Here is a 26,028-nt window from a genome sequence, read left to right on the forward strand (position 1 = left end):
ACAGAGCAATGAGGGGATCAGCGGAGGAATTGCAGACAACCTGACCTGCTCAGAGACACAGACCTCTGTCCCTGCAGTACAAGCAGGTCAAAAGAAGATCCAGAATACTAAACTATGAGCAGCTACTTTGGAAAGCAAGGCCAATCAAGAGGGCTAGCACCTGAAATGATAAATTACCCTTCAAAGTTTTCATCTTTCCACTTCCTGTTCTTGAACCAGTTTTCTGTTCTTACCCTGCCTAACCCATCATTTGTGCTACACTACCAGCATGTTGTTGTTACAGTCCCATCTTTGTCCTAAAAAAAAATCTTTTTGCCCTTTGCCCAGTTTTTTCTATTTTTTTTAGATTTTATCTTAAAATTTCCATACTAAAGTCAACACACACTTCTATTAGCCAATATGGAAATACATTAAAACAGGAAAAATTAACTTCTTCACCCTTAATTATGGCAATAATAAAACTCTCCCAGTGCCACTTAATCCTCAGCTAAGAATCTACACTTAATGAAAATTTACACTAAGCTTTTCTTTTATCTAGAAGTAAGTCACTCCAGTAGTAATAACAATGCAAAGAAATAATTTTGAAATACACGTAGCAGTAAAGAAAACAGGCTGCCTTTTCAATATTGAATACTGACAGACCTTTACAGTTATGCTAAAATCACACAGTTGCAATGAAAACAACTTACCTTGAAATTGGGAAAATCCTGCAGCTAGACCAGTTAATTAGCTATAAGAACAGGAAAGGGATCATGCAGGCTTGATGAGGAGAATGAGAGTTCTATTTTAAAGACATTTAAATTCCTCTGCTCCTGAAGGGAAACTAAATATGCTGTTTTGTTTGAAATTAATCTTCAAAACACCTAATTCATGACACATGGAAAATAAGGAAGTATCAAGAGACCTGCAGGGTGACTTGTCAAACTAATACCCATCCCTCCAAACGTGACAACACAAACTTCCCTGTGGTGGAACTGCAGGAGAGCCATGAACCAATTAAGAAATCTGAAAACATAAGGAAAAAAAACCAAAACAAAACAAATCCTCAAAAAGATAAGATAAATTTATTGTAATTAGTGACAGCAAGTATTAGAGATTTGCATGCTGTATATCCTGGCCCTGATCTACCAAGCACTGATGCACATTTGATTTTAAGCAGGTAAAGCATTGCATTTATTTGCTGGGTAAGACAGAGTTCAACAGCATTGTAAGTAACAGAGTTAAACCACTGAAGAACTGTCTTCCAGTGGACTCGACTGCTACATGATGCTTTGTGAACAGAACCTAAGATAGCACAGAGATCATATCACTCGAATTCTGCCCTTGCAGAAAAGGAATGGTTTAGACAGTGTCCTCCATGCCTCCTTTTGCTCTCCCCATTGTCTATTTTATTCACATTTGTGATGTGCAATCCTCTTTTGCACGAGCAGAGTTTCCAGCTTGCTTGCAATGTCCAAATAATATGAATTATTAATCAATAGGAAGCACAGCACAGGAAGAAGAAATATTTGGTCTTATTAAAGTTCATGGATTTTATTTAAATACATAGGTTTCCAGCAATTCAGCAATGGCAAAATATTGATGTTACAGTAATCTTGGATTTTCAGATTCTCCACAGAATATATTAACAAAATTAGTACAGTTACATAATTGAGGAATAACAACTCTAAAAAGTTACGCATATGGTCTACACAGTGCATTGGCATTGACTCAATTAAGTAGGCAAAAGAGCTGGGATTGATATATTAACAGTGCTTAAATGACCTACATAAGGAGACCAAACAGGGAACATTTTCCCTTTTTTTTCTACTTTAGTATTTTTTGCTTCATCTGATTTACTGTATTTGAGGCTTGTTTATATAATCACTAAAGTATGTATATTCATTTATGTGTCCTTCAAGTACCAACTTTAAGTTTAGCAAGGAAAAAAAGACTCCTGTTTTTGTTTGCTGTGTGCATGGCCTATCATATTGGTAATGAACATGGTGTCAGATTTATCAAAGCTTTCAGGCAATTAAAAATGAAAACAAATACCCACAAAAGCTTGCAAGCAAAGTAGATGAAAACCTCAGGGCACAAACAGATATGCATTTGCAAACCTACCTATGACACATAGGTAGGTTTGCAAAGACTTTATCACATTTGATTGTTCAATAATGCCCTTTACTAGAAGTCACCAGAACCAAAGGTCTGTCACAGCTGTGTGTGAGTGTTCACAGACCAATTCAGTGCCAAGTAAAGTTCGGTTGACTAAGGCAGATGTCTTAAATCTGTGCTTGTGTTGGACTTCACTGCAGTCCACAGAATCAGACATCCAGGTGCCCTGTTAAGCACATCTATTTTTAAGTTTACTTTGAATATAACACTCAATTTAGAATGATAGAATCATTCACTTAATTCAGTGAACCAAACAATCTGAAAAATTCTAGGAGATGGAGAGAGAGCAAAAAATGAATAATTGTCAAGATATGTAATACATAAGAGATGTGTTATAGATAATCTGAACAAAAAGAACTGCACAGGAAAACTTGCTACTGCATCATAAGTAGAAAAACAGAGGAAGATAAAGACAGTGTTTCTTGAGCAGATGGACCTGGAAAGAGGCTTTAGAACCAAAGTTCGAAAAATCTTCAGTAGAAAGTGCCTTGCACATTAGTGAATGAAATGAAGCAAGAGAGTGTTTCAAGGCAGGGTGATTAAAAGAACATCTTGACCTGCCTCGTAAGACAGATGCTCAGGTGGCATCTACATCTTTCTTCAGGTATGTATAAATTGGTTAGAAGAAATTCATTGGTAATTTAAGCTAAAAGATAACTGTTTCACACAGGGAACAAAACAGATGTAGAATGAGCAAAGAATGGGAGGTACAAAATACTTTTGACATTTTCTTCAGTATTATTTCCCTTTAAAAGTGACTCCTTTATAACTTTTTAGTATTTAATTGTAGTACTTCAGGAAAAAAGTTACTATAGAGAACCATGACAATTGGACTAAATTTTCTGAAAACAGCAATTGCACGTAGCTCATACAGCATCACAGGGCAATCAGCACAGCCAAAGGCAATAGAGATTACAGATTTTGAAGGTTTGGTGACTTTTAACTTCTTTATTTAGAACAAATTGGTAAACTGGTATTGAAAAGCATCAAATGAAATTGAGAAGTAACATTCATGAAACAAACAGTAGCTTTTAGGAACTCCTTAGGAAACAATTTGGCTACAAAACTAATATGCTAATTTTTGCAAAGTGAGGAAACCTTTCTAGAACAGGCAGCAGCATTGAAATAAGAGGGATTGAAATTGCCACAGTGAATCACAAGGATGATTATGTACTTCATAACAACATGAGATTGATAATTAATGATGTCAAAAAGGCAAGACTGCCCCCATAGTGAAGAACAAACTGTTGTAGAATAAATACAGATGTTCCAGACTAGTTGACTTTTATCAGAGCCCATTGCCTGTTTTATCACATTTTGGATGTATTCAGTTCAATCTTTAGGAGATATCATACTTTTGATAATCATGTACAGAAGAGGTAGGGGTAAGGTGAAAAGTCATTTGAACACAGAAGCTGTGGTTAACTGTGAAAACCTGTAACAGCCAAGTTATTGGTATTTACATATAACTAGAGAAAGAAAGACTACAAAATACAAAACAATAGGAAACAGAAAATCTAGATTTGACAAAGCATTTACCAGTTTATCCCACTGAACTACATCAGCTGTAAAGAAAATAACTATTCCATGGTGGAAAGATGTGTAGATATGGACAACATGGAGTAAAGCAATTTCAGCTAATTATTGCCTAAAAGGGGTTTTTTGAGCAATCATTTTGAGCTACTCCACAAAGAAAACAAGAAAATCATTCCCTTTTGCTAAACATTACTTACACAAGGACCACAGCAACAAGAAAATGTTTCTTGATATTTATAAAGTATTATAACAGAGCAGATGCTAGCAGAGAAAAAAAGTCTCTTCATCTCAAACTAAAGAGATAAACTTGGGAATCTACCCTGACTGTAGCTATTTTTACTGTACAGAAGCTTTCCACTAGTAGCTGTCCCAAAGAGGTGGAATCAAATCATCCCACCCTACATAGGATTCCTTCCAAACCTGAATTGCAGATCTGAGCTTTCAGGAGAGAATGGCAAACACACCCTCCCTGAGACAAAACTGCATCATAACCCCAAGTATCACCTGTACTTTTGGTGCAGTTCTGTACGTGTAAGAATATGCACAATAATAGCTAATTCAGAATTAGTCTGTTCAAACCTCTACACTTCAGGAAATTGCTACAGAATTTGAAATCTAAGGGCAGCTGAAAAGGTCCTTTCTTAATATATTCTGCATTTTAACCTTAATTTCAGCAAGATGTTTTCCAGGCTTTGGCTTTTAAATACCTTCAAAGTTGAGTGGAGTATTAAACTGACAGGGAAAACTGGCAGCATGAGGATTTTTTTTTCATTTTGCATACCAAAAACCTTCCCAGTACCTGAATTACACGTTGTATCTGGTCCTCAAATTTGGAAAACATTGATGGGTCCCTGTGGCCTGTCTTAAACTGAAATCGGCTTATTATTGCAGTATTAGAAGATAGGTCTATTCCTGAACTCTGATCAGCCATTATAGAGTTTAAAATCTGTCTGAATCATCGATGCATTATTCATTGAATTTTAGAAATTATGCTTTTCTATAGTTATACAACTAAGTTTTCAGTGAAAGACTGCATTTCATAGAGAGATTTATTAGAAATTTATTTTGCATATACATTAGATACATTCAAAAAGTTTGAATTGTATTCTGTGGAGACAGAAGTGCACTAGTGAATGTAACCAAAGCTAAACAATGCAGTTTCTTGAAAAAAAATACCGACTTAGGAGAGTTTTAGGAGGAAGCCTAAACCTCTCAAATTACAAAGTGTTCCTTTTCTGCCAACAGCACTGGTACTTTGAAATTACATCGTTCAGGAGTGAGTCTGTCACTGGGACAGTTGCAAGCAGTTTACGAGTGCTCATGACATTTCAAAAGACAGGTGTGTGACACACCTTTGTTTGGTGACACAGGACCCTGAGCAACAATGCTTTCCAGCACCTCCCAGTTGGGTAAAGTATTATTTCTTCTCCCCTTCGTCTGACAAATAAAGTGCTTTCCACTTAGAGAAGAGCATGCAGTCAGAGGCAAGAAGGTTACACTGCCAACTCACTCTCAGGAAAAACAAGACCACTTTTGGGGTCAAAATGTGAGCTGCAGCAGAGAACAAAATTAAGTAGGAGAAAAAACATCCCCTGTGCTGATGTCCAGTGCTAAAATCTTACTCAAGTGTTGTGCAAATGGTGTCATCAGAGTAAAATTTCCTCACCATGAACTTTGCTGTGCTATGTCATCTTTCCAAACCAGTTAAAACTTGACCATGTGACTAATGAGTTCTGAAGAAAAAAGAGCTTTTGGGACTGATTGCTCAAGAGAGTTGCTAAAATTAGCAGAGGTTTACACAATTTTTATGTACAGAGGAACATTTTTTTAATATAGCTTTCCCTGTCTCTTGGAAGCCTTGATAAAGAAAACCAGAGAAATTAAGCAGTAGTGGATAACATAATTTCTAAGACAGTTTTAATGTGTACTCACCTTATATAAAAAAGCAGCTGGAAGTTGTCTGAGAACTTTGTACCTGATGTTCTGAATTTCATAACTGACTTGTGTTATTGTGGGAAGTTATATTAAACCATGAGGCAAACAGAAGGAAAATAGATAAACAAGAAGAAATATAGATTATCCAAGTGCTATAACAAGTGCACAAGACAAAAATGTAGCAGTGCAAGTATAAGAACAGAACAAGACAAAGATTTCATCTCTTGTCCTCAGATGTCAAACCAACATTGTTTCTGCTTTTCTAAGAGAGTGAAACAATATTCATGTACTGCTCCTGAGATCAAAGAGATTAATTACATTAGGAAACCTTACAAATATTTTTCTAGCATCAGCAACATACTGCTTGATATTTTTCACACCTGAAAGTACCATTATGTCTAAATTTTTTTTACAAAATAATAGGTCAGATCACATAAAGACCTTTGCATAATGGAAAGTCTGGAGAGAGAGGGATGCAACAGTAGGATAAAGGCTACCTTTGTACCTCCTTATTTCAGCATTATACACCAGTGAATCCTCACATGTCACATCCCACAGAAACAAGAGACTAAAGCTACATAGGTGCAACCTAGCCAACCTGGTTTTCTGCAAGAATGGCAAACCTATTCCCCCTGCCTTATCTGACTGGTCTCAGCCAAGAAATTCTCACAGTATTGGGATGGTTACTAGAACTGGTGAAAGAAAAGTGCACACATAGGTGAAGATATGATCTGGAAAAGAGGAAAAGAAGGGATGGTAAAGATTCCCAAGTATCTTCATTGGAAGGAATTTAAAAATAATGGAAAAGAACATTTTATTCTTCCATGGAATGGCTTGTCCTGAGGGTTTCCACGTCCCTAAGCCTCCTAGCACACACTGTGGGAGTGAAGCAGTACTTGCTGTAGAGAGATAAAGGGAAGGAATCACTTAACTAATTTGGACATAAGCAAATCCATGAGACTGGAGGCATCCAAAGGTGCTGAAGGAGCCAGACAAGGTCCTTGCAAGGCTGTTCTCTATCATCTATGAAATAGTAAGGGAACTGGGGAGCCCATAGTAGACAAGGCTCAGGGGAGTCCTTATTGCTCCCCAGCTACAGCTACAATCACCTAGTCAAAGGATAGAGAGGAGATGGAGCAGATACTTCTCAAAGGTGCACATTTATAAGACAAGAGGCAATAGGCAAGTAGAAACATGTGAAATTCCAGCATTTGGGGGAAGAATTACCACTAGAAAATCCAATATTTTGAAAAGAATTTTCATTGTGAGTAGTTAAGTACTGGAGGAGGTTGCACAGAAGGACTGTGGAATTGCCATCTTAAGAATGTTCAAGGCTCAGCTGGACACATCCCCAAGTACCTTCATCATGTTTGACTACAAGACCTCGAGAGCTCCCTTCCATGTAAAACTGGGGCTCTAGGATTCTAACACACAGCAAAGTATTGCCACTTAGTCCAGTAAATTAGGACTTTTCATTTCCAATTACTTGAACGTTCCTTTAAAGTACTTGAAATTTGAACACTTCACATTGCTTCCAGCAGCAGGATACAGACAGTACAATTTACCTGCAGAATTCATTGCTGCAGGATACAATTGATTTAATTATGTTATTAAGATTTTTAGCAGATTAAGGATAAAGATAATTACAACCATTATTAATGTGACATAAGATACAAATAAAAAGGCTAACATCTCTCAGGCTGTGGTCAGACCATAAGAATATCACCAGATAGAAGATAAGCAAAACTATCTTGTTACTATAATACAAAATCCTGGCCAGGTATATCTAATACACAATATTAGCAGAGACAGAAAATTGAATTATTTAACTAATGTCCTACATGTTATATACTGGTTTTAATATTAAAGGAATTCAAGAACTATTTAATGTATTTGATTTTTCAGGATAAGTAACAGATAATACAGCACATCAGTCATAATTTCTCTGCCTTTCCCTTTACTCATTCCTCCAAAATATAAAACAACAACTATGACAGTATGCAAAAGACTGGTAAAATATTGAACATTTTACTACTTACAAATTATTGTTGAAACGTGTCTACTAAATCGATGCTTCTGCATGCAGAGGTACTGCAAAATAGATTTAAAATTTAATATTTGATAACCTGAAATACTCAGCCCAAACAAAGGCTAAAAACATAAAAGACAAAAGCCTGGAAGAATTATCTGCTTTGTTTTAAAAACACAATTAAAATGAAGAGACATCAGCAAATTTAATCTGCTATAGCTGACATCATTCCTGGGCACTGATTCAAACTCCAAATTTAATTTCAATGAAGCTTTAGTAAAAGTAATGCCTTCTGCAAATTCAGACCCATCTGACTGAACTTATCTACTGACAACAATAAAAAGTTACTTAACCAAATATGGTTTCTGTAACCAGTTTTAAGGATAGACAAAATATATGTTAAATTGGCTTGGGACAACATTCGATTGGATGTTGCTTACTATTAGCATGGTTTGTACCCTTCCAAGTAAGTATCAACATAGACTTCAAAGTTCTTTTGGAGGCTTTTTTTCTTTATTTTAGATAGACACTTGCTTTGTGGCACAATTTGATGACTTCTGATATATTGGTGAGGTGAAAATGTACTTACTACTGAAGAGAGATGTAGGACATGGTAAGCAAGGCAGAGAAATAGAGAAAGAAAATCCAAGCTGAGGAAATTCTCTGCCAAGGCCTACCTCCATGACATTTAGCAACATTTTACATTTGTGACAACTGTAAAAGGAAGATTCATCACTTTGATCACACCAATATTATAGCTTCTTACCCAAAAAACTGTCTCCAAAATAAGTATTATTATATAAAAAGTATTCTACTGCTTTTTATGATAGATATCAAAGTGCACTTAGTTCATCCCTGTTACCGACTTTGCAAAATTGGCAGGAAATTGCATGAGTTGCAGTGTTCTTGGGAAATCTTAGGTTCCAAATTCACTCAGAAAAATTATCTGAAAGTACACTTGGCAGAGGCTTCTATAATCTCACAAAAGACCACACTGGAATTTGCTGGGGATTGACACAGCTCCAATCACACATATTTGCATATACAAAAATCATTATTTGCATGAAAAAAATTGCATTTTCTTCCTACAGACTGATATTTAGCCAAATTAATTAAATACTAACTTATATAACAGCTCATTAATCCTCATTAGTGTGCATTTGTATAGTTCCTATGATATCTACTTGTAAGTATCCAAAAGGGTAAATACTTTTCATTTGTAATGAAACATCCACATGCTCTATTATTTTCTTTTTTTTTAATTACAACATTTGAAAACATGCCTTAAAAGTGCCAAGCCCATAATACTAAAATCGTTCTCCTTCTCCATTCCCTTCTCAATTCCTCAACTCCTTCCTTCATAGGAGTAAGTGCTAAACAAATAAGTACACCCCAAAATAAAACTTTAAAGGTAAAATCCATTTCCAGGAACTTTTTTGGAAATTCTTTCCTACTCCTTAGACTAGAAGCTTGGAGACCATGCCAAAAAACCCCCGAACTTTGCTAACTCACTCTGAGCATCAGATTCTTCAACACACCCATGGCCTTCAAGCTGATCACTGAGAAAAGAAAATGCTCACCAATGAAAAATCTACTTACATATGTTTCCTTAATTTTACATCATGAATCGATAAATACCTTCAAATCAAATTTCTGTGTCTAAGAATACCACAGCTGACTGTATACTACAATATGGTGTTTTAGAAGAAAACATCTGAAAGATACAAAAATAGACACATTCAATCCCTTTGTGGGCTATGAATATGCCCTGTGTTCACAAAGTCATTGAACACAGTTTAACTGAGTACAGAGAAGGCAAACACAGTTCTTTCTTGTTCTTTCTTAACAGAATCAATGTAATCTTTCAGCATTGCCCTATACAATTACTACCAGATAAAAGCAATTCCTCCCACGTTACAACAAATTCCTAAATAATTTGCAGGTTCTGTCTTGACACATTTTTTATTCCATATTACCTTACCAAAAGCAGTAATAATGTGAGCGGTATTTGTTTCTTCCTGGTTTTCTGTGGGTTTGCTGGTCACGTTTTAGTTGAGGTGTTTTCTTCGGTTATTTGGATTTTCATTTTTTGTGGTGGGGTGGAGTTTCTTAAAAGAAGGAGAATAAAAGGAAGATAAAACACACACAGTTTTAGATTTCCTGAGGAAATCATGAAAGTTAGGAAGATGATAATTGAGACTGAGTGGCAAAAACAAGCCTGATTTGCTTGGTCAGAACTGTTTTATAAAGCAGGTTATAATCTTCGCTGAATGCAAATGAACCCCAGAAAGTCATCTTCCAAATTACTTTTTCAGACATCAAAGCCCAACCATGTCAGACGTGAAACAATTGATCTCCTTTAAAAGTGGTGGATTTAGAGTTGGAAGGAGTTTAAATAAGGATAGCACCCACCTATTAAGGGTTTGCCAGATGGGGGTTCCTTGGCAGTGTTTGCTGACATAAGGAAAGGCAGGGGCAGTGCCCAGGGGACACTGGTCCTCCCCTCCCATCATAAAGGGAGAAATTAAGAAAGGCCCTCAGGGATAACCTCGCCGTTTTTGTAAGTTACTGCTTGTTTGTACATCTGGTAAGACACAGATCAGGACAGGGAGGTAGTATAAAACATCCTTTTAAAACCTTTTCTGACACTTTTTCGTATCACCCAGTGTAGGTGAAAGTTTTTTATTCTAACCTGAATCTTTATGAATGGGAAATACTTGGTATTACATAGTCTACATCAAGCTCAGGAAAAACTAATAGATTACAGCATGTGATAAAAGAGCAGTGGTTCTGACACAAAATTATGCAGAAGAGAAGAAATGAAAACCAGCTTTCATTCTATGCCCTATACAGTAACTTAGCACCAGGCTGGGGCACCAAAGGCTGTACCAACAAAATTATGCTTGGCACTGCTCTAAGCTTCAAACAAAATGGCCTTTTATAAAAAACAAAGATTTTGTTCTGTGGAATTCCTTTAGTCCAGAATTTCTGATTCTCCCTATTCTCTACATGTTTTTAATAGCAAATATCTGGGGGATTAAAAAGAGTATTTTTGCTAAAAAATTTAAAAGCATGTTTCTCATAATCTCTATCTATTTCCCAAAGCAGCTTTTCATTTCATTTTGTGTACAAGGTTTCTGCCACTTGGATGAAGACAGCAGCTTAGAAAGATCTTTTGTAATGCACTAAAAATCATAGGGAAAAAAACCCCATAAGGTTTATGTTCAAAATTCTTGCTACAAATTCAGCATAAGTAAAAGTAGACATAATCCAAAAATCAGTGTAAGCCAATGGCATCACAAAGGATGCTGCAAAAAATTTACAGAGATGCTGGAAAGCTCCAATTGAAAAGAAACAAAGCAAAAATAAACTGACAAAGAAAACAAACAACAGGAGACAAAACCAAAACATTCATCACTCTGATCACACTAACACAGATACTGTTTTACCCAAAAAAACTGTCTTCAAAAACGACCTGTTTTCAAAATCCAAAAAAACTCATGGAGTTTAAGCCTAAAAAGAACTTTCCAATGAAGAATTTGTACTCTCTAAATCATGAGTTTTGAATCAGACTGAGCATTTTTTTAAAAGCAAGAACATCAAGAATAATAAAGAACTTACAAACTGAAACTTCAAAGAAATTGGATCTTTGCATTTTATCCTCCTACTCATTTGATTTTTGTCCTTCTTATATAAATGCATTTAGGATTTAATTATATAAAAACCAGTTATTTGGTCCCAAGCCAAGAATCCATTTGCTGAACAAAAAGTGTAAACAGGAGAATAAATTTGAGAAAATATCTTTCAAATTCTTCATCAACTGATAAAACATGTTGGAAATTCGCATGAACTACAAACTGAAGTTTAGAAAAGCAAATAATGAAAAGCATAAAGGTGGTCCCAGGTCAATTTAAGGCAGAAACCTCCGAGTCCCTTCATACTGCCGCTTTCTTACTTGAATTGAAATAAGGTCAGTACACACTAATGACAAATCAGTTTAAATGAACTTTTATAGATGATGTATTTATCAGTTCAGGCTGGCAAAGGGTCTGGGGCACAAGTTTTGAGAAGAATGGCTGAGGGAACAGGGGTGGTTTAGTCTAGAGAAAAGGAGGCTGAGGGGAAGACCTTATTGTTCTCTACAGGTACCCAAAAGGAGGTTGTACATGGGCAGGGGTTGATCTCTCCTCCCAAGTTACAGGACAAGAGAAAATGGCCTCAAGTTGCACCAGTGAAGGTTTAGATTAGATATTAGGAAACATTTCTTCCCTGAAAAGGGTTGTCATCATTGGAACAGATGACCCAGGGAAGTGGCTGTGCTACCATCTCTAGAGGTATTTTAAAAATGTGTAGATGTGACATAGGAAGATCAGAGTGCTGGATTAACTGTTGGACAGTGATGATCTTCAGGGTGTTTTCCAACCCAAACAATTCTGTGATTCTGTGAAATCCATTACTATCCATTTGAAGATGCCAGTATGGACAAGTGTCTGCTGCTTGTTGGAACTGCAGACCTGCAAACCCAGCAAGGCAGCTTTGCCTGCAGTGGACAGATTCCAGTGGGTGTTTCAGGAGATTCAGAGTGTTAATGGAGCTACCAGACCCTGCTGTGGGCAGCAATGGCCATTGGCTGCCCCTGCATGGAAGTGCACATGGACCACGAAGGGGGCTGGGACACATGGCGCTGATGCCACGTGCTGGAGGCAGGCAGGGTTCTGCTGGCTTTTCTCAAGCTATGAGGTATCTTTGTGCTCTGCCTCAACCTACAATGCAATCAGAGCCACTTGTCAGGGGGAAGCTCCTGACCCCTACAGAAGAAAAAAATTGAAATAAGAAATAGGACTTTGTAGTTCTGCAGTTCTTATGTGGGGATTTTAGTGATTGTTCATTGTAACAATATTACTGGTATTATTACTGATTATCTAACTATGTTGTAAAATTAGAAAGTAGGCATTCTTTAGAGTTGCTGATATAGCTTCACACTTGTCTTTAAATCTGAAGGAGCTATATTTTTGCAGTGGGACAAGTCAGGTTCTTCATGTACCACTTTATGAACCTGTTTCTCCTTGATCATTAAGCGCTCAAAGGCAGCTGCCAGAGTTTCAGAGAAATACAGGCACGAGTGCCTATATAGTGCTGGGTGCTCTGTGACAGACATTGTACAAGGGAGTGAACCTGAAGCTGACTTAGGAGTTTCTCCAGCTAGCATAGGACAAAAAATATTTTTAAAAATTTTGTTACACAGAAAATGCGGCATCTATATTCTGCTTCCTAAAATTCCAACAGAAAAAAGAAAATCAACATTTTATGTTAGTGCAAGTCATAGCAATCTGGCTCCTTAGCAAAACCTTTGATTGTAGGAATTACTAATAAAATCACACTGATTTTAGGTATCACTGAACATGCTTTATGCTTCTGAGCCCCATTAAAATTAGACCCTATACTTCCGCTTTCTTGTTTTTCTACATATAAATAAGTAGATAGATCATCATTTTGTCACACAGAATTTAAAAGTGGGAAGCAACACAGAGATGAGACGAATTCTTGAAACAAAATTACAGTAAAGCATGGAATATACTCAATGTACCTTTATCTTAAAGGCAGCCTTTGAGATTTAAAGCTATTGAATGAAATGCATTCTAGCATAGCAACAGGACACTGATATTCAAGTTTATTTTACTCCAGAGTTGTCAGTCTTTCCTTATCTGCAGTCTCATTTACATGATTCAATACAGTCTCCATGCTTTCAAGTACTAATGTTGCAATACAAAGGTTCCATAAACTTGGCCTTTTCAACAGCAAATGCATCATATTCATAATGTTCTTAGATGTGAGTCCTCTCTTAGTCTTCAGTGAAGACCACAGATGGGAATAACATTTGCTCACACTTTATTGCAGAGCAGACTATTTAATAATCAACGTGTTGGCACACTGTTCATTTTGTCTTAAAATAAGTAGCTTTTAAAAGAAGTAAGTTCCAGCAGATAAAATTCAAAGAAAAAAATTCTTTTTCTTTTAAAGACAGCATGGAAGTTCAATGAATATGTAAACCAAAATCCTAAAAAAACTTTACAGTAGTTGCAATTAAGAAGATACAGGAACTCATCAGTACAAGCACACTAAGCTGTAATGTTCTTCTGACCAGTTAAGACAAATAACACTGTTGAGGTTTAATGAGAGGAGACATTTAATACTTAAATGACAATATAAAAGTGAAAAAAATACTGGTGCTAAATGATCACTAAGTGATAATACAATTCTGTAAGAAATGACAGTCAGGGACACAAAAATCACCCATGTGCTATTTTCTTTGTACATAGTACATAGAAACCTAACTTGAACTCACACCCCCTCCCTGCTATAACAATATAACCGCAAAGCAAAGCTAAGACGAACCTCTCTTCCAAACAAACCATTAGATATTTTGTTTACAAGCAAAAGTAATTTGGCAACATTTTTGTATTGTACAAGAAAGGCAATCTGACAAAGGAAAGAAAGTCTAAAATTATAAACAGCTGCAGAGAGTCAAACTTGACTTAAGCAAGGTAGCACAAATAATAAAATATGTCCTAGATTAAGGTCATTTGTATAGTCCATATTCTCTCTCATCTAGCTGCAGATCACTCCCTGTATTACAAACACCAAAATGTAGCATTTTAAACAACACAGACATAATGGGGCACTTGTATTTCAAGATTTGATTCTGCATTGTTTTCTGCGTGATCACCTATTTATTTAAATTGGTGCAATTGGTGATTTAGCCTTAGAATCCTATGAGTTCCTGAGCTGGAAGGGGCCCACAAGGATCATCAAGTCCAACTCCTAGCTTCTGTAACTACAAACTCCAGCCCCTGTTACAAATTGCTTGCACCCAATCATATCAACACTACTTGTAATCTGCAAAAATATCATTTTTCTGGTTTTTATTAAACTGTACACAAAGGTATGTTCTGCCCAAGTCCATAATTTTTAAGTACATATTTTATTGTGATGTACTGTATGAGAAAATTTATTAATTTCAGTTTTTTTATTCTAACACATCAACTCAAGCCATGCATACTTCACTAAAAATTCATTCTGGCACACAGGAACTGGACATAAGGACAACTGTGTAAATGTTAAGCCTGGGAAGAAAATTTAAAATAATTCCTGTATTTAATCATACTTGACAGAACGTGAAAGAATATCCCTCCTTATTTTTAATAACTTTTTATTATATTCAAGTCAAATTATTTTGTAACCATTAGTCTCCACAGACATCAGCCGTGCAAATAAAAAGTTTAACCATTCTTATTCTGGTATTTCTGTATCTATCTTCCACTGATAAAAAGATGCTTTATGAAAGAATTGCAGTGTTCTCCTTTCCAAACCACCAATAAGACTTATTAACTTCAGAGATTAATTAGTACCATTTAAATAAAACATGTCACATTAATATAGCTTTTTCTGAACTACATGAATACAAAAGCAGATATACTCAAGGTTCAAATGAAGGGGAATTTACACTTAGAGCAACACTGAATAAGAGCTAAAAAGAACAAACTGCCTTTTCTTTTTTTTCAGAAAAGGTGTCTTAAAGTATGTCTTTGGCAGATGAAAATTCAGTATCATTTACTAGTATCACACTAACTGTACAATTATAAACTATTCTAATTCAAATGCAAATTCACATACACAGGAGTTTTTGAAATAATTTGTTGAATAGATGTGATATCCTAAGAATAAGCTCTGACTACTTTTTTATAAAATTTCCTTTATACTCCCTGATACAGAGACCTGAACTTGGAATTTCTGTGATTAATTTTCCTGAGAGGAATATATTATATTAATATTACAATATTATATTAAATTATACTGCAGTAAGTTGGTCATATCTGCTAGATTTAAAATAAAAAAAGTACTATTTTATTTGCAGTTGGTTTTATTTATATACTGAGGATGTAACTTTTCCTAGAACCTAAGTAATATTCTGGTCTCTGAACAAAATTTGTTACAGAAATACAATTAACTTATCAGGAGCTTTTTTAAGAATCTTCCCAAATACTTCCTCTTTCTAATTTTTACATGTTACCAGTGATACAATTTTCTCAGAGAAATGTATTTAATAATGGGCACAGTGGAATTAAGTGTTGCTGTAAGCACACCAGCCTGAGAATCTGAAGGACACTGCCTGTATGACCTTGCCTAACTCAGTCTGCCCATGCCTGAGACTACCCTTTAGTAAGCAAAGATGAACCATGTGTCCCATCATAGGTTTGCTGGTGTAATATTTAACATTTGTATCCATTCCTTGGCAAGTTTCTTAAAGAGGGAGAAGGAAATCAGGACACCAAAACAACCAGAAAAGGCATTTTTGCAGCTATCTGCTATGCATAACATCTGGAGTGGGTTTTGTTGCTGTTTTTCAGTTTCTTGGGTGGTGGGGATTTTTTTTTTTGGGGGGGGGTGGGGGGGGGGAGTAGTTTATTTCTTGGTTTCTCTGGGTTTTTTTCAATCAATGGTGTTAGAATCTAAAGACTCTCTATGTTCAGATTGTTCCAAGTTTTTCCCAGTTCCTGTCTCACTCATTGTGATTCAATATGTGTCCCTCCAAGAGAATCCCACTGCAAACCCAATCCAACACTGTCTGGAACACCCAGACACATTTGCAGACATTTGACTTTCCAAGCTGCACGCATGGTATAGCTCACACGGATGATCTGGAAACACTCCTGCAAACTCTCATCATATCTGGAAGTGAATGGAAACAAAACAAAACAAATCTTTCTCAAGAAAAGCTCTGCTGTACCATCTGCTAAGGAGCACTTTGCTCCTTATGGCTAGTTAAAACACTGTGTAGTCCTTTACAAAGACTTTTGCAGATGATGTTATATCACTTTATAGTGCCTCTGCACAAATGTTTTCCAAACTCAGCTGCCCATAAATTCTAAAATACTACTTAACTGCACAAGTATTTTAATCTGTGTATACAATTCTTTCGACATAAGTGAAAAGGTGTACATCCAGCTAGAACTATTGCGATGTACTTGAATTCCTAACTAAGCTCAGTTTCTTTTCAAGTAAATAAACATTCATAGTCCCTCAGTGCAATAAAAACAGTTTCAAAATATCTGAAGTTTTATGCCTTACATGGGCCTCTAAAAAGTATCAAAACATTCAAAGGCTCAGGCATTTATATTTTGGCAATTGATATTTCAATCATATTGATATATCTTATCATATATATATATATATTAAGATATATCTTAAATAAATATAATATATATATTAAGATATATCTTAAATATATCTTAAGATATATTTAAGATGCGTAATATAGTAAGACATACCTTAAATGGTTTGTTTTGTATGCCTGTTTTAGTTTTCTGTGTTCCATCACATTTTCTTTTTCTTCCTGCTTTTTATCTATTTTTTTGTTCCCCACTAACAATCACAAGCAGGTCTAGGCCAGATCAAATTAAGGACCACAAAACTCTAAGTAAACATTCAGATTCTGTTTACAGGATGGATCCAAATAAAAGCTCCCAAGGTTGACTCTCACAAGAGGTATTTTACTTCCAGAGGTTTCTTTTCCCCTGGAGCACAGACTACAGGCAAGAAGTAGGAGTTTTAAACAAAAAAAATCAAATTTTGCAGTAAGTTCAAAAGGGACACAGTTGCAGCAGAGCTCCTGCAGCCTCTCCTGCCGTCAGCAAAGGCTGATTTCACAAGGAGCATGAGGGGTCTGGCTACTGCACTGCTCTTGCACCTCAATACAACTTGCATCATACTCAAATGCTTTCACTGGCCCCTGAGGAACAGTATTTCACTGAGAAAAAAACCCCAAAACCTTGGAAAAACTGTTCCCTTCTGCTCTTGTTACCAAGGATTATCCAACTGTGCTTTGGGCTCCCTCCCACCTCAGCCTAAATAAACTTTTCCCCCTTTTAATATTTCATGTCACCCAAGGCTGCCAGATACAGCTGGGCCATGAAGTGTACATTCTGAAAAGCTCCATTCTATTGCCTTTATCCAAAGTCTTTGCAAACTGTGATGGACACAGAATTTGAGATCTGTGTCCTGCTTAATGTGGACCAAGGTAAGAGATATTAGATGAGTTTTTGTCTATTCTTACAATTTCTTGCCTTTCATCAAACAACCAGGCAAGCCCTTTGGCCTAATTCCATATTAGAAACAGTATAAAATAAAGTACATTAATTATAAAATGCTATACTAATATATTACTAACAAATTTGAATATTCTGACATTTCCTTAATTCACAGTAATTTGTGAAAAATATTCTCAATAAAAGAGTGAATGTCCACCTGTTTCCCCAGCTCCTTTCTTTTTTTCTAAGGAAAAGTGCCCTGTTTAGAACTATTCTCCTGGGAAACATAGATTTTTACTCCAGTCAACTCCCAGCTCAGTTAATTACCTCAATAGATTGCAATAGGAGTAAGTCTATAGAGCTGAGGGCATGATGCCTCCTCTCCATGTGTTAGTCCAGAGAAGCCCTGTCCTAGTCCCTTGGATCAACCACCATTTAGAGGCTGGAAAGCAGTGTATGCTCCTGGAGTAGATCTTACTTTACGTTCACCCAAATGGGGTCAAGTTCATGTTTTCCAAGACATATTTGTAATGTGAATGGAAGCCTGATAACTGAGGCAGATGATGACTTTCTGTGTTCATCTACAGGATCAGAGGTGAGTAAACTCAGTCACCCATTTTTATTTGCTGTTGAAAGAGTGCAAAAGTTTCCTGTATTTGCTGTGACAATGGCATATGACTTACAGATGCTTTGAGCACATCAAATAACTTCTAGGAGTCACGAATCTGAGAGAAAAACCATCTTAGACTAAATTTTTAATGCCAGGAGCACTTCTAAAATTGTCATTTGTTGGCCAACACCTTTAGCTGGAAAATTAAAATGGGAAAGAAAGAGAGACTACATACATGCTTCCTTAACTCCACAGCAAGAAGCCAGGAAAGAAAACACAATTCCACCTAAAGGCTCTCCAGAAGAGTAAAAGAATTGGCAAATTTGGTGCAAATGCTGTTTATTATCCTCATGTTCAAATTTTAATTTCTTTTAGAGTTATTCTAGAGGCAGTCAATTAATAATTAATATTACTTAAATCATCTTTTGGGATATCTCAATTAATATATGGCAATTCACAAAATTATCAAGAAAAGATAAAAGAGACTCAGTGATTTGCATAAATATAATTTGCTAAAACAAGATTTGATTGGAATGCTGTTAAAATGTTAGGATCCTATATGCCACACATCGCTACAGTCCTTTTTACACCAGCAATGCCCTGAGTTTTGCTCTGAAGACAGCTGCTATAATTTTTAAGGCCACCTAATCATTTTCCTTGAACATTCCTCAGACGTAAAAGCTATTTTCCACACTTTGTTTCCATAGATACAGTGAATTTTTTATTAATCAGAATGATAGCCTGCAAATTGCTAAGCAAACACATCATCAGCAAGCAGTTAACATTCCACGCTGTGTCTGTTTAAACAGGGTCCCTCTCTGGTCACATTTAATTTTGGACAATTAAGGCAGAGTGGAGGTGGACAGTGTGATATTTTCTAAATGGAGATTTTAACACTGTGGTTCAAGACAGAAACTTGGGTCAGTTAACACTTAATGCCACGGTTACAGAGCACACTGAGAAAAGCAATCAGTTGCTGCTCCAGGGAGGAAAAATCCCTGTCAGGGAGACCAAATTAAAGCATCATTTCATCCAAGAATTTGACTAAATTGAATTTTAATCCAGGAAAGTTAAACAGATAAACCAAATACCAGAGGGGAAAGAGTTCTCACTCTATTGAGCTAAACCAAACAAATCTGGAAACATGCATCCAAAGTAAAAGCTCCAGCATCTTTAGCAGAGACAGTGATGTGGGGTTTTTTTCTGTCTGAATAGACCAGTGAAGCAAAACAGATGGGCTAATAATTACTGCTGGGTTAAAGTTGCTACATTAGCTTTCCTGGTCTGAAAAATCTCAGCCTTGCAACTTTAGCATATAAAGTATCTGAAAGACTTTGAAGAAGTGGAAGGACTCAGAAGTATTCAGAACTCAGAGGCTTTTAAAAAAAAAAACATTTAAATCATATCCACAGTCTCTCTTCCCTTTATCATCTCCAAATATCTGAACTGCTTAAAAAGGAGAATGAGTTGATATCAATATTTGCAGCAAGTCGAAGAAATAAAACAAAGCATGGTTTTGTAACAAAAAGAGGCAAAATGAAGGGCATTGCAGAAACACAGCATTAAAATTGGCCCTCCCTGAGCAGTGTTCACAAGATATGTACTTGATCCTCATGTTAAGTGTCCAATATTGAAATATTGCAGCCCATCTCATGTACTTCTGTAGTTACATTTATTGAATAAAGCAGCAGAATGTTGGACCTTCCAAAACAGACACATACCTAGGGATGATCTGAAGCAAAACAAAGCTTCATTTAGGTTTGTGACAGAGATAATTTCCAGTTTCTTGGTGTTGCTGTGGTTAATGTATCTGACATTATGTTAGTCTGACAGTTGTTTTTATTGCAACTTCTCAAGCAAGTCCACCACCAGTGGGCAGATATTGCTATGGTAACACAGCACAAGTGCAGAAACTTCTGAAGTTGTTAGGCAACACAGTGCCATCAGCTGCTGATGTTGCTTAAGTTTAGTGCAGCTCATGTTGTCTGGAGTCATCTAATCAGGTACACCAAAAACAGAGCTTTCAGCAAAGTGATGTGGAAACAAGCTGTGATAGAAAAATTTTTAAATTATAATACAGAGTGGGGAAAAAAAATAATAAAACAGAAAGGTGCCTCACTTTTCTCTTTTGCAAAATCCAATATAAAATCGTAAATTGGTTTCATAGGTTTTAAAATGCAGGGCATGTAATTCTTAATAACACTTATATAATTAGTTGGGAAAACATCATGCAGAATTTTTGTTCTAATTTTGTAAAATGAAAACTTTGAAAAGTATTTTTACTTTAGAACGCTCAGTTCATATCCCTGCAATAATTTTAATTCAGCCTACAGTGGTCTATAAAACAAATCTTAGCAACTTTCTTGATGAAGAAAATTCTTCACATAGCTTAAGGAGCAAAAATCATCAGTAGAACTGCCCTTCATTTCGGCAATCACAAAAGTTAAGAAGGCTTCAAAGAAGTACTTTCTCTCACACAGGGAATGGCTCCTGTAGAGGAGTGAAGCACCTGGCCAGAGGAGTGTGGACAAGCTCATTCTGCTGCTGCCATGTGCTTGCTAAGTGCAGGAAAAAAACCTTCATCCTTTCATTTTGGTGCAAAAAAGCAATAAATTCAAACACAACTTGTAAAGCAAGGATTAATCAGCGAACGACAAATTATTATCCAAATATTCTGTTCCAGCTCTCTTCAGTATAGTGAGCTGAGTATATGCTTATAGCTCTGGAAGGAGGACAGAGGCAGTGCTAACACCGTGGAGAAGTGTTCCTCTACATGCAAAAGGAAATCCTGACTGGAAACATTCAGTTTATTGCTAATTGTCAAAGGAAATGGAGAACAGGTAACGTCACAAAGGTGACTGTGAGAAAGAATAAATGTGCAAGTGCAAAAGACTGAATTAGACTGAATGAAAAGAGTTCAGGGTTATGTTGGGGTTTTTTTAACCTACAGCTTACAGGCACGCAAATGATTTTAAACTGCTGTAAGACACATTAGGTCAAAGTGTCAGAGAAACTAGTTTTGACACTTCATTAAATGTGGAGGGGTTTCTTTGGGCCTAATGCAGCTAAAAATACTGACTGGTTTACCCACTGAAGGATCCCAGCACTAGCCTCCTGCAGAGGTGAGCACAGAAAATCCAAGTGAAGGCAACTGCAGATGCACCTACTTAACTCTTCAAGTAAAGTAAAAATAAGATCCATTACAACAGTTTTCAGAATTATCTCCTAGACTCAATGAAACTCTCACATATTAGAGGCCTTCTGTCCTCAATACCTTAAGGATTGCAGCTCTCCAATTTTCTTAACTACGCATAGTACCATTGCAACACTACTTGTTTTAACTTTACCCAAAATATCCTTGCAAAGCTCAGATGTCCCTGCCTGAACAGCTGCAGCTCTCTAGCAGGAGTACCTCACCTGATAAACAGATCTTTTTGAGGAAAGTGACAATTTATTGGAGATTTTCTGTTGTAACATTTGAAACACAGCAGCTGACACAGAAAAAGTAATCATTAATGCAATAATAAGTGTTATCTAAGGTAAAAATTATTTCAGGCTATAGATCCTAGAATTTCATGGCTGATATCCATCTCAGCCCCACCTCACCCCTTTATTTCACAATCACTATCAATTGGAGAATTATCTACTGGCATTAAGTTCATATGGAAGGAGAACAATTTCAGCTGCCTTTCCCTTTAAGAAAAAAACCAAAACAAAACAAAAAACCCAACTTTTTGAAAAGTCTCCGAAAATTCTTTTCAGCTAGAAAATGATCCAAAGTATAAATATCAATTAGTTTGTAAAGTCACACTTCAACAAACCATAAGGGACCATGAGGGAAGTTCCTTAATCTGTCAGTGAAGCTGAGGGTCAGCATAATTGTAAAATAGTTATTAATTCAATTGTAAGAGAGAGGATTTGTTTTAATGCCAGTGGGACTAACAGGCTGCAAAGGTGCCTAAAATGTTAATATTTCAGTAACTACTTTTTATTTCGTATTTCATTAATGCTACTAATTATGATGTGAGTCATGTGAATCTATATGTGTCTCATTGATGACAAAATAATCGACCTGCTGAAACATAAAAATGATGAGCTTCGGCCTTATTTCTTTATTGCATCATTTATTTCAGCAAAACAAACTGAAGACATCCACATAATAAATGTTTTCAAACAAAACCAACACTGAGTCTAAACATCTATTAAATTTTGTTTAGAGTTCAAAAATGAATCCAGGAGGATCCATTGGCATAGTCTGTTGCTGCACACTCCCCAAACATTTATTTTGCATATATGCATTTACTTGGCAGTTTGTGCTATTGAAAATATAAGTGAAGAATATAGAACAACATGCAGTGTGTGTGACATTAAAACTGTTTTCTCTTACCTTTTCTTCTAATTTAAGTAAAATCACTATGACAAGTTCAGAGACCTTTTTCTCTGCTCACTTCACAAGGGAAGTAGCTATTCTTGATCAGTTCTGCAGACCAGATTTTCCAGAGGCATCTGCAAAATGCTAGACACCAATATGGATATTCTTGGGTCTCTTCCCAATTCCTTTAAAGTCAGTAATGAAATGTAGTTCTGCTTAGTGGTAGAAAAATCAAAGTACTTAGTTGAAAACCAAATTTTAGAGAATGTTTTAGTCTTCAAGCTATAAAATCTGCAACAAGGTGATGCTTAAAACCATCTTTGCTCTCATTGAAGGTACTGAGTGACAGTGATGGAAGCCTGTAATCCATATACTTAGCTCAGCATGCCAAATTGAAAAGTCATTGTTTGCATACTTTTTTTTTCTCTGACAGGCAAGGCTTCAGTGTGCTGAAGATTGACGATCAGTGAGTCCCTTGTTCAATGGTACAGAACCCATTTTTGGGTCCCCACCTTTGCTGCAGTGACCTCAGCCCATAGGCTCCTGGGAACACGTTCGCTTTTTCAGGATTTTACATCTTCTTGTGCCTCATAGTCAACAATCAGTCTTGATCTTCACCACTCCCAACAGATGGGCCTCCAAGTTTCTAATAGAAATGCTGACCCATAGAAACACAACCTTACCTTTCCCAATATTAAATTTCCTATTGCTATTAATTTGTTTCATAAGGTCATGAAATTGCTTTTATGCAATATGTTTATCATCGCCCTCAATATTTTGTATCTCCTGACTTCATAGCATGAATAAACTGAAATCAGTACATTCCAACTTTTTGTGCTATAGATATTAGTAAGACCAAAGTCCAACACCAGGCTGTAGGCTGATATTTAGGAGCAGTATCTAATAATCTCACAGTTTTTACTTTGCCTTGGCCCAATTTTGTCTCTGTTTTCCTTAACTGTTTGTATCCAGATGAGATCACTTAATTATCCTGTCCTTCAAAAATGTGTTTAAGAGGATTTTCTATTATTATTTTGATAACAAAGGCATCTGCAGTCTGCTTCACTCCCTTTCTTCAAGTTCAGTTATATTAAACGTCAACTCGTCAAATTACATTAAAAAAATTTTGCAACCCATGGCTATCAGGTATCTGGAGAGGAAATAATTTTATCCCTTTTGGATGATCATATTAAAATGTTTTGGTTTTCCTACCAGATGTAGAAATCCTCATTTCACACAGTTATTTCTGCTAACCACCCTTTTTTTGTGTCTACATCCTTACTAAAAACTGAAGCCAAGTATTCAAGTTTGGGGGCAATATCCACATCATCTTTTAACTCCAAATAGAAAATATCTGTTAACAGAGAATAAAGTCGAACGTAAAATTACATGTTTATAATTTCATTTCAGATACAAATTGTGAAGCAAATGCTGTTTCTCCTGAACCCTGAAACAATCACAGAGACATCAGGAATGGACGCCATTGAGATGTGATTTTAGTAATTTGTAAGGACAGAAGAAATTGCTTTAGGGACAAAAGAACCAGCTGAGGAGAAACAGCTACTTAGTTCTAATTAAATAGAAAGATAAGTAAAATGAGTTCTATTATGAAGATTCATTTCATAAGTGTACAAACTGATTATTAATGGAATGATTTGGAAATTAAAAATTCAAATATGGAAGAGACTTGGCATTTCTTTCAATTAATGATTCTCAAACTCCCTTTCCAGTGAACTGTCACGCAGTACTGAAGTGTAGAACAGGGTCTCTCTTACATAAGGGGCACATGTATAGGACTGGCCATATGGTTGGGAAAATTGTAAGACATGAATTGCTATTTGCATCTCATGGATGTAATATCTGCATTTTTTCTATGGGAAGCATACATTTACTCACATTTTTAGCTGCAATATATAAGGGTGGACAAATATACATCAGAAGGTAAGTCCACAAAAAATTCTATGCCACACCTTTAACTTCTTTTGATCGCCTATATACTTCACTAGCAACTCTTAAGAGAGCTACTCAAGCTCTCTGCACACACGTAGATTGTTGCTGCTGCTTGGGTTAGAGTACAGTCATTCATGACAAGGTTTTATATTGAATTTGCACTTCAAACACAGAGCAAACAGACAAAGATCTGCCTAGAATTAAAACAGATATGGTACAAAAGTCCAGGCTGGCTCTCTCTATTCATTGTGCACGAGAGAAGGAATAACAAACTTGTGACCCTGGTTTTCCCTACTGCATGTCCTCCAGCTGAAGGCAAGCCTGTACCCACACTGCTGAGGCTCTGGATTAGAGCATTGGTGGACACAGCCACCACGAGGGCAGGTCCTGCCCCTGCACCAGCTCGTCCTGCAGGAGCTTTGTGTGCACCACAAGCACCTCCAGGGGTTCCAGTACCTGGGCTTTACCTACACTAATTCACACAATCCACAGGGCTGATCTCCATCTCACTAACTGACAGTACTACAGACAAAACTAAAAGTCATACTAAAATCAGAAATGACTCACTAAAGCAGCAACTGCACCAATCCTGAGTTCCAAATGAGAGGATTTTGCTCTGGAAGTTAAACTGCAGTCCACAGTACAGGAGAGATGAGAAGACAACAGCAGAAGAGGAAAAGTGCTCTCGAACAGCAAGATTCCCTGCAAACATTCTATGTGAGTCATAAGGAATTATTCTTAAGATGAGTGGAGAAAGTTGAGTCATAAATTACTCATCCACTTACCAGATGGGAGGCAAGCATATATGAAATTTGGGACTGCCACTTAGTGAACATCATGAGCCGCTAGCTCCCAGTCTGCTACACTTCCTGACACAAAACAGGGAGCATACAGAGTGATGGAAGCAGAGGCAGTATACACACCTTCACCTTCTGGCTAAAGTGTATTACAAATGAAAAGTGTTTAGAATACAACTTCCATCTCCATTCAGCTACCAAGCAAGCAGGGATGTTAACCTGCCTTATCCAGACAAGGCTCACATCTTAACTTTTACACACCTGTAAGAGGTAGAGAGTAAAAATTCAGGAAATGGAAAAGATTTTGTCATGTCTGCTACATTGCAGGTAACTCCTTAGCCATTAAATACAAATAGGTGATGTGCTACCAAAACAAAAAAGCTCATTAAAGACTGATGAGCAAAGATAGACATCTGTAACCTTCCAGAAATCTGTAACTGTTCCAATAAAACTGGAAAATCAAGGCAGAGAGAAGGCAACAGCTACTCATCTTCTCTGTTGCTTGCCAAATTTCAGGATTATGCACTTAATGTTTCAGAACCAGAAATCTCAGA

At 36.5% G+C, this 26,028-nt stretch overlaps 1 protein-coding gene across 2 annotated transcripts in view; it reads right to left on the minus strand.

The window, feature by feature from the left end:
* Window positions 1-25,359, minus strand: part of PDE1A (phosphodiesterase 1A) — a 179,353-nt gene extending 153,994 nt beyond the window's left edge. Inside the window, exon 1 of one of the 2 annotated variants that reach the window (XM_010406696.4) lies at window positions 25,245-25,359. The gene's annotated coding sequence lies outside the window, so the exon portion shown is untranslated. Of the gene's footprint in view, window positions 1-7,667; window positions 7,683-25,244 lie in introns of those variants that run through there. The other variant, XM_039554893.1, reaches the window with a different exon arrangement.
* Window positions 25,360-26,028: the final 669 nt, after the last annotated feature.

This window comes from Corvus cornix, chromosome 7, assembly GCF_000738735.6.
Source record: "Corvus cornix cornix isolate S_Up_H32 chromosome 7, ASM73873v5, whole genome shotgun sequence".
NCBI classification, from domain to species: Eukaryota; Metazoa; Chordata; class Aves; order Passeriformes; family Corvidae; genus Corvus; species Corvus cornix.